Source organism: Lactuca serriola, chromosome 3 (assembly GCF_051521515.1).
Source record: "Lactuca serriola cultivar US96UC23 chromosome 3, Lser_US96UC23_V15, whole genome shotgun sequence".
Classification (NCBI taxonomy): domain Eukaryota; kingdom Viridiplantae; phylum Streptophyta; class Magnoliopsida; order Asterales; family Asteraceae; genus Lactuca; species Lactuca serriola.
This window is the reverse complement of record NC_136410.1, coordinates 21282590-21302591: the sequence shown is the minus strand read 5'-3', so window position 1 is coordinate 21302591 and position 20002 is coordinate 21282590.

Sequence of the window (20002 nt, the reverse complement as noted above, 5' to 3'; positions counted from 1 at the left end):
GTTCTTTTCATGCACGCTCTCGGATTAACGAACCCTACGACATTCGTTTAGATCACTAAGGCTAGATATCGTTCTATCTTAAATTCATATTTTACGTCATTCGGCGTCGTGCCGGTTCTGTCATGAAACTTCGACAGGTCATAACTTCTTCGTTATAACTCGGATTTCGGCATTCCTTATATCTCCAGAATCCTTGTTTCGACCACTAAAAATTTATGTAAAGATATTGGGCTTATCTCACACTTTATTTTTGACGCTTATTTTTATCTTTTAGTAATTATATCTTTATAATTAAGTAATAAGCACACAAATACACATAATTCACATAATACTCAAATATTTCATCATTAATACTTCAAAAAGAGTTACAAGGGTTAACCTAGACTATTACATCAACGAAAATGCATATCCTGGAAATGCGGGCATTACAATGTGCATACTTGAAATCTAACTTATCGGGACCTACTCACCTTTTTCTTCTATCTATTTATTGTAGTGATCCCATCTTCTAGTAAGGAAGCTTATTTTCCTACTTTAGTCACTCTTGCCGCTTCACTCCCTTGGTTTTAATGTACTTTTACCACCGCTGCCATTCGTAGAAGCCCTGAATTCACAAGTGCTTCCGATGAGGAAACCCTTGACAAGGTCTGTTCCCATCTAATGGTAGGTATGCACCTCCTCAATGATGTATCTGCTTTCACTAAGGTCCAAAATGAGCTTCTTGCCCAACATCAGGTTAAGTTTGAGGAGGGTCTATAGAGACTAAACGAGTTTGGTAAGATTCATGAACGAACTAAAAAGGAAGCATAATAACTCCGAGAAAGGGTGAAGGGGATTTTTGAAAGGAATACTCTTCTTATAGACAACTTGAGTGAAAGCATTCACTACCAAAATGAGATGTTGAACTTAAATGAAGATCTTCATATTAAAGTAGAGGATGCCATCAGACACCGTTTGGACCTCACCAAAGAGTTGGAGGAAAATACCCATCAGTTCGAGTCCTTGAAGCTTCGATTTACTAAGAAGGTCTCTAAGCTGGAGATCTCATATTCTGAGAAGGACGTATGCATTAAAATGCTAAAGGAAGAACTTGATGTCCAGAAAGGAATTATTGATGACTAGGATGCTAGGATTCTTCAATTGAATCAAGCCTAAACCTCCTTTCTTCAAAATGAACTTATTTTACCTCAGCAGTCGAGGTTAGAACCTCTGAGTTTTGGTGGTTGGTATAGGAAGATATTCCTTCATTCATTCGTGCTTTACTTCTATGGATTGAGGGGATGTCAATGCCGCAGCGCAGACAATTGCTATTCAGCTCTGCCTTCAACATACATGCTTGGAGATGAAGGAAAAATATGATGATGCATTGGAAGGGAAGAATGTCCGTTACTCTTACCGTGATGTACAACATCATGTGTTGGATTGGTTTACAAGCATGATAACTCACAAGTACTCCTTGTTCTAGCTTTTAGAAGTAGATTTTGTGGATGTGAATCTTTTGAAGGAGAAGTTGGGTGCTTTGGATCCCTCTTTGAATCTCGATGGTGCTTCTGGCAATGTTTAACATGTCGATGTTCATGCATCTTTTCCTTTTATTTCTTCTTCTCCTTTTTTTTGTAATCTCATGTGGACACTTGTATGCCCATGTTGGCCTTCCTTAATCTGCTTTAATTTTCTCCTTTTGTCTATTTGTTAGATTTGAAATAATTTTTTATTTTGAGGACCCAGACTTAGTCCTTGTGGTATTACCCTCTATGTTATAAGTTACAAACTTATGGCTTAGACTGAACATATGCTGATTTGCCATGTGTTCGTGATGGGTTCCAATACCAGTTAGGTAGTTCTTTTTGACTTCATAATCGATACGCAATCGTGAAAATGACTCTTTTACCTCAAACATTTCAATTTGAGATGAGGCTTTTGCAATTTTCAAAATTATAGTTCGAGGAATTTGTATTTTGTGACCATGATGTACTAAATCATACCTATGAAAAAACTTGTACTGAACTGTAAGTTACAAACTTATGGTTTAGTGTATATATGTACACCATCAGGTCATGATGTGGCAGATCATACTGTGAAAACCCGAAATTTCTTTTTGTACAAGCCATTCAATTCAATCAAATTCAGACTCATTTCTGCTCTATTTTAGCTTTGTTTAGGGTCTATTTAAGTGTTCCAAGCCTAGTACAATCAAGGTTGAGGCTTAAGGATGAGTTACTAAAGTCATAAAGTTGCATCTCGCGCCAAACACTCCTTCAAGAGGAGTGTACGGCCGTACACATGGATGAACGACCGTACACCCCCTCATGACCGTACACTCTCACCTATATAAGTGACACCTAGTCATTTCTCAACACTTTACACACTCCAAAGCCAAGATTTCGGGTTCTTTCTTTCTCTCTCTCTCTCTCTCTCTCTACTACCATCAAATTTCTCACATAGATCTTCAAAGATGTAAGTGTTTCCTACCTTGATTTCTTTCTACATTGCTTTAACCAGTGACGAATCCATATTTTCATCCCATTAATTTCTTCTTTGGCTAGATCTTCATCTTTCACCAAGAACACCAAGAACACACACTAGTTCTTAGTGGCTGTAAACCCCCATCAAGCTTCCAAATCATGAGTAACTACTTCCTATGTTTGTCATCTGCTAGAAATACTTGTTTTTCACCTTAAAATCGACCATCTTAGTAAGAACATGAAGGGTGTACGGCCGTAAACCATGTGTACGGCTGTACACACCTCAAAGGGGCCGTAAACCCTTGTTGATGGTCATTGATGGCCTTAAACTCTCATTAAAGCTAAGCATGGGACTTAGAACACTTCCTTGGTGCTAGAAAGGACCTTAAAACACCCTTTTTGCATACTTCTTCCATGAGTGTACAACCATACACAACATGACCATACGCACCATGACCGTACTCCCATGTGGCTGTACACACAATGGTCGTACACCCTATGGCCGTACACCCCTTAGTGTGGCCATGAACCTCCCTTATTCAATCACATGTGATTTTAACACTTAGTTTCAAGTGTTTCTTAGTTCCTAGTGTGGTTCCCTATCATAAATAGTTGTGATATACACTAATTTGATGCACATATGTGTTATTATATGCTAAATAGGATCCGTTTGTGTTCAAGACTTCACTTAACACTCAACATTCCATATCGATCTTACCTTCGAACCACTCACTTCAGGTGAGTTCATATCCCTATGCTTTTATGACTTTTAAATGTTTGTAGGGGGGATACAAGCCAAACATAAATGATTTTGTGAAACTTATACAAAAAGGATTTTCAATAAACTTAACTCGGATGCAATTGATATAATCATACAGTTTCTATACTTTTATAGATACTTTATCCCTTTTGTACTATGCTGAGCATAAGGGAAGTTTTCATCATAAACACATAACTTTCAATTCAAAACATGAATTGAATGCACGAACGAACATATAAACTATAATAGGTATGGTTTATGGAAAAATTTATACATCAATGTACAATTCATAGATTCAATGCAACCAGGCATATAAATTATTAAATGTGTAGTTTATGAAACATATAAAAGTAAGTTAAATTCAATGGATTCATTTTACTCTGCATGTAATCGTTAGTATAACATTTTATGAGTGAGCATTCTTCGTGTACTTACCTAAGTACTAGAAAAAGTCTTGAGATTATAACTAGAGTCTCCTGGAGGTGGAACGTGAGTTTGTGTATAGAGATATACGGGACTGACAATCCTGTACCATAACTGCTAGCTACAGTTAGGCCGGCAGGCCTGGGTGACAATGTCATTTCGATTCCGACGCCTGAAGAACGTCGTTCAGGCAATTCAATGGTCAAGTGTGGTTATAACAACTCATAAATTTGGTACTAAGAAATTACGATTAATGTATGAACGATAATAAATTTAATTAGTTTTATTTTAAAGTAATAGGACTACTATACATATTACAGTTTTCAGAGTTTTCCGAACCTACTATACATACTGGTGATAATCAGAGTTTTTCCTATAAACAGAGGTTCTTATTCAATCAAACAATGCACAATACATTCAATGAGATTCAGTAACAAATACATACGCTAGAAAATAATGGATTTTCTTGGAAGCATAAAAATACATTTATTGATTCGTTAACCGATTTTCCTCTTAAAACATGCTTATGAACTCACCAGCTTTATGCTGATACTCTTTCAAAACTGCTTGTATTATCAGGAAATCAATAGACAGGTACCTCCTGGAGTTTTGAGAAGACGGAGTGTATAGAGTCTCGTCTTTTTCTCTTGTCATGCTTTTTTTGGTGTCTATAAACATGAATCAAATTGATGTAAATATTTTTACTTAATTAATGTAATGGTTGAGCTTACTTTGATTACTGTAATGCAATGGTTGTGATACTACATATGACGTCATCCACCCCCAAACGTTTCCGCCGTTCCGGTTCCGAAGTGCTCTGGACTAAATGTATACTTTTTAAAATATAAGTATTTTATAAGACGTATACAAGTATACATACATATCAGAAAACAATTCCATGAGTAGAACAAAACAAAAGTATTTGGATGTTGGACACTGCAGTTAAACCTGAACAGTTATGTAATCATGTCTAGGGTCAATATAGTCTGATCAACTATATTTATTCGAGACACGACCAACATGTGTTTGGGAGTGACTGGGGTGTTGTAGCAGGCCTAAAACTTACCAAGTATATATACATCAAGCATCAATAGAACAAAACGTACATCTTAAAATACTATAGGAGTATTTTAGCTAGAACTGAATGCATTGTAGAGATTCATTCCAAGTATTGCTACTTATCCCTTCCTAGCGATAGTTTATTTGTATTAGTAAAATTTCCTTATTTATCTCTTAGTAGAACACTTTATCTATCAGGCTGAGATATATCTTGTTTCATATCTCTTGATTCAAACCTAGGGGATTTACCATCCTTTTCTTCCTGATTATTTTTAGAACAAGATGCCTCCAAAGAAAAGACCCAACAGGAAGAACAACAATCCCCTAACAGATCCGATGCCACCATCTCCTTAGTTCAATCCTGCCATGTTCCAGGCAGCAATTACGGCCACTGTGGCTATGACGATGTTGCAGATAAATTCTGGCGGTTCTAGCTGGTCAGGAAGTTATGCCCATCCACTTAATCTCGATGGAAGTCAGGGACATCAGAAGGAGTGTTCCTATAAGGACTTCGTGAATGCGAAACCTAAATCCTTCGATGGCAATTGAGGTGTTATTGCCCTAACTTGCTGGATTGAGAATATCGAATCAGTCTTCGAGATTTGTGCGTGCTCCGAAGAAAACAAGGTGAAGTTCGCCGCCTGCACCTTCACCGACAGAGCACTAACCTGGTGGAATGGTCGAGTTAAATCCCTAACCCTGCCAGTAGCAAATGCTATGGGTTGGGAGAGCTTGAAGGAGCTTATGCTAGCTGAAATACTTCCCAAGGGGTGAGATGCAGAAGTTAGAGCACGAGCTCTGGAACCTAAAGATGAAGGGTTTTGACATTGCTACATACACAGCTAGATTCTGCGATATGGTTCTTCTATGTCTGGGAATGGTCACCCCGGAAAGCAAGATGATAGAAAGATACATTTGGGGATTGACGCCCCCAAATCAAGGATATGTCTTGGCTGCTAAGCCTACCATTTTTGACAGCGCCAAGTGTCTGGCACAGACCTTGATAGATCATGGGGTTGACCTGGATAAAGTAACAGCCGCTCCCGAACCACCAAAGGAGAGTGTTGGGAAGAAGAAAGTTTGGAACAAGCATAAGGGCCAGTCTTCGTAGGATCCCTCCAAGAATCAACAAATAGTGGCGGTCCACGCTGCTACTACTCCTTCTATAGTTCCCACTACTCCAAAAACTCCGAGTCGCTATGCTGGAAACCTACCATTGTGCAACAAATGCAACTTCCATAATTTGGGAGTTTGTAGAGAAATTCAATGCAACAAATGTGTCAGAAAGGGGTGTACACCGCGATTCTACAAGACACCAGTTCAACCGACCAATCAGGTTGCTGAAGCGGGCATGGGTCAGGCCTGTTATGGTTGTGGAGAGGTTTGACACTTCAAAAGAAATTGCCCCAAGGCAACAACGGGTGGTAGCACAGGGAGGGCGTTGGCAATGGGCCAGGAGGAGGCAGTTGCTGATCCCACGGTTGTTACGGGTACGTTCCTCCTTGACAACTCTTATGCATGCATTGTTTTCAATTTTGGTGCAGAGAGGAGTTTTGTTAGTCATGCATTCAAATGACTACTCAAATGTAAATCCCAAACTTTAACCGAAACATTTATCGTCGAGATGGCTAACAAAAAGAAAGAGAACACTAACGACATATTCATAGGCTGTACCCTTACCTTAAATGACCATTCCTTTCCATTCGACCTTATGTCTGTTTCCATAAAAAGTTTCAATGTCATTATCGGTATGGATTGGTTGAGCCCCAATCATGTTGATATCCTTTGCTACGAAAAAGCCATCCGTCTCAATCTACCCGCAGGCGAAACCCTCATAGTTTACGGTGATAAACTCAGCTCGAACCTTCGTATCAATTCCTGCATTCAGGCTCAGAAATATCTGCGGAAGGAGTGCTATGCATTCCTCACCCATGTTGTTAACGAAAAGCAAGAAGTTAAAGACCTCGAGAGCATCCCCAAAGTCTACAACTTTCCTGATGTCTTCTCCGAAGATCTTCCAGGAATCCTTCCCGAGCGCCAAGTCGAGTTTCATATTGACTTAATCTCCGGAGCTACTCCCGTAGCTAAATCCCCATACCGTTTAGCGCCAGCAGAAATGCAAGAGTTGTCCAGCTAGCTCAATGAGCTACTCAGCAAAGGATTCATATACCGGGTTCCTCACCCTAGGGAGCCCGGTCTTGTTTGTGAAAAAGAAAGATGGATCTTTTCGGATATGCATTGATTATCGCGAATTGAACAAGCTTACCATCAAGAACCGCTATCTCTTTCCCAGAATTGACGACCTCTTTGATCAACTTCAGGGAGCCAGTTACTTCTCGAAAATAGACCTAAGATCAGGATACCATCATTTTCAAGTTCATGAGAATGATGTCCACAAGATAGCATTCCGAACTCGTTATGGAGACTACGAGTTTATAGTAATGCCCTTTGGTCTAACCAACACACCGACGGTATTCATGGATCTGAAGAATCGGGTGTACCGCCCGTTCCTAAACAAGTTTGTAATCGTGTTCATCGATGATATACTTGTCTACTCACTGAGCGAGGAAGATCATAGACAGCACTTGAGGCTAGTATTAAAAATACTAAGGGCAGAGAAAATCTATGAAAAATTTTCAAAGTGCGAATTCTGGATCAGAAAAGTAACCTTCCTTGGTCACGTAGTTAACGAGGAATGCATACACGTGGACCCTTCCAAGATCAAGGCAATTGAGAATTGGTCAGCACCGAAGACACCCACAAAAATCCGTCAATTCTTGGGTCTCGCTGGCTATTATCGTAGATTTATCCAAAATTTCTCCAGAACTGCCAAGCCTTTAACCACCCTGACCCAGAAAGGTGTAACCTTTAGTTGGGGAGAAAAGCAAGACTCTGCATTTCAAACATTGAAGCAGGACCTATGCAACGCACCTATTTTGTCCCTATTCGAAGGGACGGAGGACTTCGTTGTCTACTGTGATGCATCTAATCAGGGCCTAGGCTGTGTGCTCATGCAGCGAGGAAAGGTTATTGCATATGCCTCAAGACAGCTGAAAACACACGAAGTCAATTATACAACTCACGATCTAGAGTTGGGAGAAGTGGTGTTTGCATTAAATATATGGAGACATTATCTCTACGAACCAAGTGCACTGTCTTCACCGACCATAAAAGCCTACAACATATCTTTGATCAGAAAGATTTGAACATGAGGCAACGACGATAGGTAGACCTGCTCAGTGATTATTAGTGCGAAATACGCTACCATCCTGACAGGGCCAATGTGGTAGCGGATGCCCTCAGCCGAAAAGAGTATTCAGGTCATAGAATGAAGGCACTAACAATGACTATCCATTCCCATTTATCCGCTCAAATTAGAGAGGTTCAGTTGGAAGCCTTAAAACCAGAGAACATGCCGGATGAAGCCTTGAGAGGAATGGAAAAGAATTTAGAGGTCAAAGGAGACGAAGTTTACTATTTCATGAACCGGATCTAGACCCCAAGGTACCGTGATTACAGGGAGGTTGTCATGAACGAATCTCACAAGACTAGATACTCCATTCATCCAGGTTCATATAAGATGTATCTGGATCTCAAACAACTCTATTGGTGGCCGAACATGAAAGAAGAAATCGCTACCTTCATGGGCAAGTGCCTAACTTGCGCCAAGGTGAAGGTTGAATATCAAAAGCCCTCAGGTCTTCTTCAACAACCAGAAATACCTAAGTCGAAGTGGGAAAGGATTACGATGGATTTCATCACAAAGTTGCCCACTTCCCCGAGTGGGCACAATGCCATCTGGATAATTGTCGGTCGATTATCTAAATTAACCCACTTCCTGCCAATCAAAGAAAACTTCAAAATGGAGAGACTTACACAAATCTACATACAATAGATAGTTTGCCTACATGGTGTGCTTGTGTCCATTATCTCCGATCGAGATAGTAGATTCACCTCGAAATTCTGGCAGTCTCTGCAGAAGGCTCTTGGAACTAAGCTGGATATGAGCACATCTTATCATCCACAACAGAAGGGCAGAGTGAGAGGACCATTCAGACATTGGAAGACATGTTGAGAGAATTTGTCATAGATTTTTGTAAGTCGTGGGACATCCATATACCCTTAGTCGAATTTTCCTACAACAACAGCTACCATACCAGCATCAAAGCTGCGCCGTTCGAAGCCCTCTATGGACGTAAGTGCAGATCCCCTCTATGATGGGCTGAGGTGGGCGACACACAGCTAGTTAAGGGTCAAGTCCCCGATAGCACTCTCACTGGCCCAGAAATAATCCGAGAGACTACTGAAAAGATCGTACAAATTTGGGAACGACTAGAAGCTTCAAGAGATAGCCAAAAGAGCTACGTCGATAAGAGGCGAAAACCCTTGGAGTTCCAGGTTGGCGACCGTGTTCTTATGAAGGTCTCACCCTGGAAAGGCATGATATGCTTCAGAAAGCGTGGAAACCTGAATCCAAGATACATTGGACCATTCGAGATCCTCGCTAGGATCAGTCCCGTAGCATACAAACTTCGTTTACCACAAGAGCTTAACAACATCCAACCTGTCTTCTACGTCTCAAATCTTAAAAAGTGTTTATTCGATGAGACCCTAGTGATCCCTCTCGATGAGATCAAGATCAACGAGAACCTTAACTTCGTGGAAGAACTAGTCGAAATCATGGATCGGGAGATCAAACGAATGAAACAAAGTCGCATACCAATAGTGAAGGTTCGCTGGAATGCCAGGAGGGGACCTGAGTTCACTTGTGAGAGCGAAGATCAGATGAAACAAAAATATCTTCATCTCTTTTCGAGTCCGTGATTTGTATTCTATGTTTGAATTTCTGGACGAAATTCCCTTTAACGAGGGGATGATGTAACAACCCGAAATCTCTTTTTGTACAAGCCATTCAATTCAATCAAAGTTAGAATCATTTCTACTATCTTTTAGCATTGTTTAGGGTTTGTTTAAGTGTTCCAAGCCTACTACAATCAAGGTTGAGGCTTAGGGATGAGTTACCAATGTTATAAAGTGGCATTTCGGGCCAAACACTCATTCAAGAGGAGTGTACGGCCGTACACATGGGTGTACGTCCGTACACCCCCTCATGGCCGTACACTCTCACCTATATAAGTGATACCTAGTCATTTCTCAACACTTTACACACTCCTAAGCCAAGATTTTGGGTTCTCTCTCTCTACTACCATCAAATTTCTCACCTAGATCTTCAAATATGTAAGTGTTTTCTACCTTGATTTGTTGCTACATTGCTTTAACCAGTGATGAATCCATATTTTCATCCCATTAATTTAATCTTTGGCTAGATCTTCATCTTTCACCAAGAACACCAAGAGCACACACTAGTTCTTGGTGGCTGTAAACCCTCATCAAGCTTCCAAATCGTGAGTAACTACTTCCTATGCTTGTCATATGCTAGAAACACTTATTTTTCACCATAAATTGACCATCTTAGCAAAAACATGAAGGGTGTACAACCGTAAACCATGTGTACGACCATACACACATCAAAGGAGCCGTAAACCCTTGTTGATGGTCATTGATGGCCTTAAACTCTCATTAAAGCTAAGCATGTGACCTAGAAAACTTCCTTGGTGCTAGAAAGGACCTTAAAACACCCTCTTTGCATACCTTTTCCATGAGTGTACAGCCGTACACACCATGACCGTACACTAATGTGGCCGTACACACAATGGTCGTAAACCCCATGGCCGTACACCCCTTAGTGTGGCCGTGAACCTCCCTTGTTCAATCACATGTGATTTTAACACTTAGTTTCAAGTGTTTCTTAGTTCCTAGTGTGGTTCGCTATCATAAATAGTTGTGATATACACTAATTTGATGCATATATGTGTTATTATATGCTAAATAGGATCCGTTTGTGTTCAAGACTTCACTTTACACTCAACATTCCATATCGATCTTACCTTTGAACCACTTACTTCAGGTGAGTTCATACCCCTATGCTTTTATGATTTTTAAATGTTTGTAGGGGGGATACAAGCCAAACATAAATGATGTTGTGAAAATTATACAAAAAGGATTTTCAATAAACTTAACTTGGATGCAATTGATATAATCATACAGTTTCTATACTTTTATAGATACTTTATCCCTTTTGTACTATGCTGAGCATAAGGGAAGTTTTCATCATAAACACAGAACTTTCAATGCAAAACATGAATTGAATGCACGAACGAACATATAAACTATAATAGGTATGGTTTATGGAAAAATTTACAAATCAATGTACAATTAATAGATTCAATGCAACTAGACATATAAATTATTAAATGTGTAGTTTATGAAACATATAAAAGTAAGTTAAATTCAATGGATTCATTTTACTCTGCATGTAATCGTTAGTATAGCATTTTATGAGTGAGCATTCTTCACGTACTTACCTAAGTACTAGTAAAAGTCTTGAGATTATAACTAGAGTCTCCTGGAGGTGGAACGTGAGTTTGTGTATAGATATGTACGGGACTAACAATCCCGTACCATAACTGCTAGCTACAGTTAGGCCGACAGGCCTGGGTGACAATGTCATTTCGATTCCGAAGCCTGAAGAACGTCGTTCAGGCAATTCAATGGTCAAGTATGGTTATAACAACACATAAATTTGGTACTAAGAAATTATGATTAATGTATGAACGGTAATAAATTTAATTAGTTTTATTTTAAAGTAATAGGACTACTATACATATTAAAGTTTTCATAGTTTTCCGAACCTATTATACATACTGGTGATAATCAGAGTTTTTCTTGTAAAAAGAGGTTATTATTCAATCAAATAATGCACAATACATTCAATGAGATTCAGTTACAAATACAGATGTTAGAAAATAATGGATTTTCTTGGAAGCATACAAATACAATTATTGATTCATTAACCGGTTTTTCTCTCAAAACATACTTATGAACTCACCAGCTTTATGCTGATACTCTTTCAAAACTGCTTGTATTCTTAGGAAATCAATAGACAGGTACCTCCTGGAGTTTTGAAAAGACAGAGCGTATAAAGTCTCGTCTTTTGCTCCTATCTTACTTTTTGGTGTCTATAAACATGAATCAAACTAATGTAAATATTTTTACTTAATTAATGTAATGTTTGAGCTTACTTTGATTATCATAATGCAATGGTTGTGATACTACATATGACGTCATCCACCCCCGAATGTTTCTCCCGTTCCGGTTTGGGGGTGTGACACATACCAATGTTAAAGTTTGTACTGAACTATAAGTTACAAACTTATGGTTCGAAGTATATATTTACATGATCGGGTCATGATGTGGCAGATCATATCGTTGTTAAAGTACTGAACTGTAAGTTACAAACTTATGGTTCGAAGTGTATATGTGTATGATCGGGTTATGATGTGTTGGATCATACCGATTTTACAGTTTGTACTGAAATATAATTCTAGTCATATACACATTGTCAAGTTATGATATGGCAAGCAAAATCATGAGATATTTCATTCAAGAGTACAATCGTGCTGCATACAAAATACAATAGCCCCCTAATGACATGAAATTCTTAACTCGTCTCCTACTGTTGTGCTTGCTTGTTCCTCATTGCTTCAAAAGTGGAATTTGCATAGGTTTTGCATATTCCATGTTCTTGGTAATCAGAATATGTTCAGATTTGCAAGAACATACGAACCATTTTGTCTAGCTTCAACAAAACAATATGGCCCTTCCTAGTTCGGTCTTAACTTTCCAATGTGTTCTTTTTTACTGGCTTCATTCTTTTGAAAGACCAATTCTCCTACGTTACATGCTCCTCCCTTTACTCTTGCATTGTAATAACGCTCCATCATCGTCGTATAGCCTGCTTGCCGTATGGCTCCATCTACCCTTCTTTCTTCTAAAAGATCAGATTCGCTATAAGGCCCACCTCGTTCATGTTTCCATGAGGATTCCTGGTTCGTGTGTTTCGTATAGTGACCTCTATCAAGATAACTGCTTCTGCTCCATATACCAGGTTGAAAGGCATTTCCTTAGTCGATGTTTGTGTCGTTGTTATGTAGGACCATAACATATTTTGTAACTCATCAACTCAGTATCCTTTGGCTTTCCCCAACCTTTTCTTTATCCCTTTTACCGAGGTATGATTTATGACATCCACCTACCCATTCACCTGTGGGTGTGCCACCGAAGTGAAGTTTTATTTGATTCCTTTTCCTCAACACCGACTTTTAAAAGGATTTTCCGTAAACTGCTTCCCATTGTCACTGATGATGGTATGTGGAAGACCAGAATGGCATACAATCTGCTTCCAAACAAATTTTATTATGTTCTTTCCATAGATTACAACTACCGCCTCAACTTTGACCCACTTAGTGAAATAGTCAACTCCTACAATAAGGAATTTCAACCTTCCTAGTGCTTCTGGGAGTGACCCAAAAATATCAATTCCCACTGAAAGAAGTTCCATGGACTGGTAATACTTATCATCACCGTTGGTGGTATTGTAGGGACGTTTGAGTGTATTTGCCTGTCATGACACTTGGCTTTGAATGCGTTCGTATCTTTAGTTATCGAAGGCCAAAAGTAATATTCGTAGGATTTTGTGAGTGATCACCCTCGATCCCGCATGTGCACCATAGAAACCTGAGTGTATTTCTTGAATGAAAATCTCCTATTCCTTTCATGTGATGAATTTTAACCATGTAGAATACCCCTTTCGATACAAGTTCTATCCATACATAGTATAGTTTGGCGTATTTACTCGTATTGTTTTGCTTCCTTACCATTTTCAGCCAGTATTCTATTTTTGAGGAGAATGATGTATGGTGTCATCCATTAGCCTTCTTCTTTTGATAAATCCATCTCCTCTATGGCTACTCCTTCGATGTTCCCTTTTGATAACATTTCTACCAAAACCCTTTTAGAAAGATAACAGAACAACATCGATGCTAGCTTACTCAAGGCATCTGCGTCTTTTCTTCATGATCTCCATTGAATGATTTCAAACTTTCAAAACTTTTAAATCCATTCTTTGGATCAAGTGAGGCATTTTCATATGTGTGTCTCCTTAGATTCATAGTCACCTTTGATTTGATTCACCAGTAGCGTCAAATCACTAAATACTTTTAGGTCCAGGACATTCATACTTCTTGCCAAACTCAGTCTTGCAAGTAAGGCTTCATATTCCGCCTCATTATTTGAACATTTAAATCCAAACAAGAGTGCATAAGTCGACCTGTCTCCTTGTGGACTGGTGATAATAATCCCTGCTCCAGAACCTTCTTTTCTTGACGCTCCATCTGCATACAACGTCCAACACCCCAAAGTGTTTTAGTTCGGTAGTTGTAGATGGCTAACCTTATCATCTGTAGGTACTGAGGGGTGTTCATGGTCATCAGGAATTTCTTTCAGTAAATACACCAGAGCATGACCTTTGATGCTAGCTCTAGGTTTGTAAACTATATCATGCTCACCAATTCAATTTCCCATTTCATCATGCGTCCTGATCACTCTGGATGCATCAAGATTTTCTTCAAGGTTTGATTCGCTAGCACTAATATTGGGTGTGCTTGAAATACCCACGTAAAAGTATTGTTGCATAAACTAGAGACGAAACTAGCTTTTCTACCATCAAGTAGTTCTTCTCAGCTCCCTGCAGTAGTATACTAATGAAGTATACCATAATCTATTTCTTATCTCTCTCTAGTAATAACACCAAGCTGATTACTTCTTGACTTGTCGAGAGGTATATGTTAAGCGCCTTCCCTATGTTAGTGATGGGTTTTGAGCATTCTAACACTCCTATGGTGTACATGCAACCCTAGAAACCTTGGATCTATGTTTTCTCTATTATACATGCAAATAAGATATTTCCAAGGTTCTCATCCTAACTAGCATACCAAGAGGTACTTGTAATATAAAACTTGGTGGGATGACATACCTTTTTCTTGTTGTTGATTCCTTTGAGCTTCAAGAGCATAGCACCAATAATGTGGATGCCTCAAGTGGAATCACAAATCACCAAAACACCTTGGAAAACTAGAGAGAATAGTAATTACAATAGAAATCGGCCCACTCTTGTTTACTCACACACTAGTGCCATTTCATGTGACAAAGACCTCTTTATATAGTATGGAGGATTAGGGTTACATTCATGTAAACCCTAATACCCATGACCTTTCATTTCCATAGGATCCATGGATTAAAAACTCCATGGACTATCCATGCGAGCTTAGCCCATCCAAAATGAACTTGGCCCATTATATATATATATATATATATATATATATATATATATATATATATATATATATAAGAGTCTATATTTAATTTGTTCCTTTTGATCACTAAGCTAATTCTAAATTAATTCTTGATCAATACTAATTAAATAATATGATTTCATATTAATATATTATGACTTATAATATATTAATAAACCATAGACATACTATTCTCAAAAGACTATCCATACAAATTGTTTTGGTGAAGTGCAACCTAAATGGACCATGCTGCTCTCGAGTTGAGTACATACCAATAATAGTTATGGGCTTAGACATCTAATCCAATAGTCTCCCACTTGGATAAGTCTAAAACTATTATTCAAGTATGACTCCAAGATCCCGACTAGTAATTGTAGCTCTTAAAGCTGCTGCCAAACTCTGACCTAGCCAAATGACGTGTGCATTAGATAAGGGATCATATATTCCTCCATTGTAGATATCATATGGACTGAGACATGGATTATAATCATTTTCTATGTCCATTTTTTGTTTCCCGATTTCCGATTTATGACAACTAACTAATTGAACAAATCAAATCAGTCCAGGCTTGGCATGACCGAAGAAGAAAAGAGGATTTGGTCTGTAGTTTCTTGACCATCTTCTTTACCTAATGTTCTTCAAAGGGGAATCCAAATGGCCAAGGCCAAAACTTTCCTCACCGCTCAAGCTTTTCGAGCCACTCCTTCAATGTTACCACCAATTCCGGCTCCAAAGATTGATCCTATTGACCAAGGTTCCCCACTCCGAATCCCTGATGTCATTTTAGAAGAACCTCTTCCGATGCCCACCCCGGAACTTGTCATTGATAAGAACATGGTGCATGTCATCTCTTCCCTAACGAATGACAAAGACCAGAAACCCATCACAACTGAACATCATTCCTTCCACTCTAGATCTCCCCCAAAGCAAAAATTTGGATGGTCTCAGGAGGAAATCAACAAAGCTTTAGAGGATAGCATTCGGATCCAAGCTCTTAAGGATAATCCTGATCCGATGTGTGGAATATCTCTTCTATGCCGCAAAGGCATTCTTCGTGATTCTGATATAGTACCTTTCATGTACTATGATCTTCCAGCAAATGATTCCGAACAGCTCGATCTTCCTCTTTCTCTCTCTCTCTTTCTCCATACATTAAGTTCGCTCCTCTTCACCCAAATGACGATCTGGAGATGATTATCCGGACTGTGCAAGAAAGATTAAAAACCTTCTACTCCAAGAACGCACAACCTCAAAAGGAAGTGTGGACAAGGAAAAGGATAACAACGATACAAAGGTTCGGAAGAAAGATTTTGGTGAAATTTGAACTCAATTGTCCATTGTTCTGATATCAAATCATCCAGAACAAACCAACATACCTCACCATCACCGATACTAACTTCCCGACAATGAATCCGAATGACATTCTCACTTTAGCTGCTCACTTTCGAGGACTTCAAAATGATGATATCAGCATGGGTTCTTACCATGCTGCTCTGAGCTTCCTCAAAGATTATATCGCGGAATTTTGTCAATGCGACTATGAGTTGGCTCATCTGTTCGGAACTGAAGATTTTGTTGCAAAGATTGATTATGTGCTTCCTGATGGACCAATTGATGAACCAGTTCTATGATTTGTCTACACAACAAAAAAGACAAACAAGAAAGACTTTTTTAGAGTCCTTGATAAACATCTAGTTCCTACCAAAGCTCTTCGGATGTTCATCAGCCATGCGTCCAAGTGTGAAGTTCCAGAACAAGTGAAAGCAAAGTTTATGAGTCAGTTGACCTGGTACATCGAAGTCCGAGAATGGTTGTTCCGAGCCTACACGTTCATCAAGGAAGAAGCGAACTAAGCTGGCTTGATTGTTAAGTTCACTTAGGGGGAGATTATTGGAACCTGAAAGTGAACCTTTAGCAATCCTAAATCCTTTTGTCAATTCTGAAGTCAGCTGTAGTTCCGAAGTGAAGTCTGCTCCGGAATCTGTTTGTGTCTGGACCTGATGTGAAGTTCATGATGTGAAGAAAGAGAGTGAAGGCATTCTAGAATGAACTTTGTGTCCGAAATGTTTGATGTTCCGGAATCTGTATTTTGTCATTATGAATTAAATGTATTTGTCATTTAGTTTGATTTAACTTGTCATAGGACTTAGTCTTTTTGTCAACACGGATATTCAGAGTGTCAGATGTAACTCTTTTATCCAGTCCCATGTATGTAATCGGTTAGTACCATGTACTTATTCTCCTACTTATAGGAGCATTCAATGTTAAATCAAACGACGGATTGCCAAAAACTTTTAGCAAATATTTCATTTACTTCACTCTCTTTACAACATTCACTTTGTTCTTCATTTATTAACTTTAATTTGATCTTAATTCTCATTCCTCACTTACGACTTGAATATTTGTTGAATATATTAACTCAGACTTGTCTGGAACATTTATTAGTAAGAAGACATTTATCTTAAGTATTAACTCATGATTTGAGTTTTGAAACCTTGTCCCTGCGCATCAGATCAACTTGTTCTCTCAAATAATTTTTAGGGTCTCGAGGAAATTTTCTAGATCTTATCGTGTTTCCTTTATTCTGGATTTTTGGGAGCATATGTGTCGTATGCCTCCTTCCTATATGGTTGAAAATAGTCCTGATGTCTACCTTGCACCGTCTGAGTGAACCGCTTGTTTAAAAATATTTGGGAGTGGTTATCGGCTCCCGATCCTTGATGTTGTCTTGCTCAATCATCTTTCTTGCCACCTCAATGAACCATTTTTCCTTCCATTCTTGCTATTTCTGTGCTCTCTGCTTCTCACCTTAAGAACTGATTGACCTTACATATCATATCTTCTACATTCAACCAATCTCTCCCCACCAGCTTTCAAAATTGATCACCTTCTATGAGGCCATAAGTAAACGCCAGTATTATCATGGCGTCATCTCTTGCCGACATTCTTCGACTGCTTTTGTTAAATCGTTTGAAATAGACCCTGTTAGATTCCCATACTCTTTCCCGGGACAACGCTCGAACAATTAAGTTAGTAGAGGCCATGATAAGGTTAATAAAATATACTCTAAAATGAAATAAGTGAGTGGTTGTTAGTGTACCTTTTAGGAGTGAGTCGGACCACCTATTTATAATTAGAGTAGAAACATGTTGACCATCATTTATACCGAACTGATCTGATGTCATGACACAATTATGGCTGTATGCCCGAGGGTACAAATAAAAACACTTGGAAACCGTTATACAGCTCTTTCTTGTAAGTATAAGGTTCTATCAGTCACTCTTATGCATATGTTCCTGTTTCTTTGAGTTCCCATGTACTATGTGCACTGTGGCGACATCACATACTACTTTCGTCGTTCTTCTCCTATGTTCGGTACTAAACATGTTTTGGGATTTCACACACACTTTTGGGGTTATACAGGGTTCGATAGTTCGGTAATTCTGAGCGTACAAGGTCAATGATTAATCCTATACCATATTAGTACATATGCACATTTTTGAATATATATATATATATATATATATATATATATATATATATATATATATATATATATATATATGCATTAAAAATGCATTTTTTAAAGTCTTTTTTAAATCTTATTTTCTAAATATAAGTTATATTTTCATATATATATATATATATATATATATATATATATATATATATATGCATTAAAAATGCATTTTTAAAGTCTTTTTTAAATCTTATTTTCTAAATATAAGTTATATTTTCATATATTTGATTTTTTTAATTTTTTAATTTTTAAAATTTTTCTAGTTGTTTAATTTTTTTTAATTAGCGAAAATATTCCCTACATTTTGAAAATAATATTTGAAAAAATAATTTTTCAAAAAATTTATTTTTAATGCATATTCATTTTTTTGTTATATGCATTGTTTTAAAAAGCATATGCATATGCATATCCACATTTATTAAAAAAACATTTTTAATGCCTCTATATGCATAAGGGTAAGCATATGCATACGCATATACATATGATAAGCATATGCATAAGAAAATTATGATTATGCTTATGTATATGCATATGCATAAGAATAAGTATATGAAATATGCATATGCATATACATATGATAAGCATATGCATAAGAAAATTATGATTATGCTTATGTATATGAATAACTATATGCAAATGCATATTTATATGAATAAGTATATGTATATACATAAGAATAAGTGTATGACCAAACAAACCATCAAAAATACATAGAAGGAATTACCATTTACAACAAGGGATAACCTGAGTAAAAAACTGTAGCTCAAACAAATGGCTGAATGGACCTTGACCTATATTATGCACTAATCCTACAAAAAAAGATTAAACAAAATTAATAACAGAAAAAAAAGAAAAAGGTGATATTAGAATATATATTATTATACTAGCGTTTCACCTAAATCAAAGAAATATGTGTTTTGTTTGTTGATTCAAGTGGAATCGGAATCGTTGAGTCCATTCTGATGTTCTTTATTTTTCTTAGATGTGCCTTGAGAAACGCCTGATATTTTTCTATTGTTGCCCCTAAAATATCATTCAAAAGTTTTTCTTGTAGCTAAAGCAAATTATCATATCGTTTACATCGGCCACCAATCTCTTCATAATTTCCATCGAGATATATTACTACCTAGATTTATTCATAATTAGTTTAAATATTCTAAAAAACAACCAAGTATGGACAAAATCAAGAGACTTATGTATGAAAAGCATCTAATGACAAAATTTTCCTAGAGAATAATAGAACAAAATGACATGGTTAGTATACCTTTAATATCTCAAAAAGTCATAAACACATTTTTCGCTAGAAAACTGTTTACATTTGTCATTTGGTCTTACATCTTGTTTTTTACTATAACTTCTGATATAATGGTATAATAGTTTCCTAAATGCTCTGAACAATGCTGAGAGGCAATATCTAGAGAAAGACGTGGTTAATATAGTTCAATCAAAAGTTATCCATGTTTGTCATGTACTATAGTATCGTGAAAAATAAATTTTTATAAGGGTCACATTACCTGAAGAA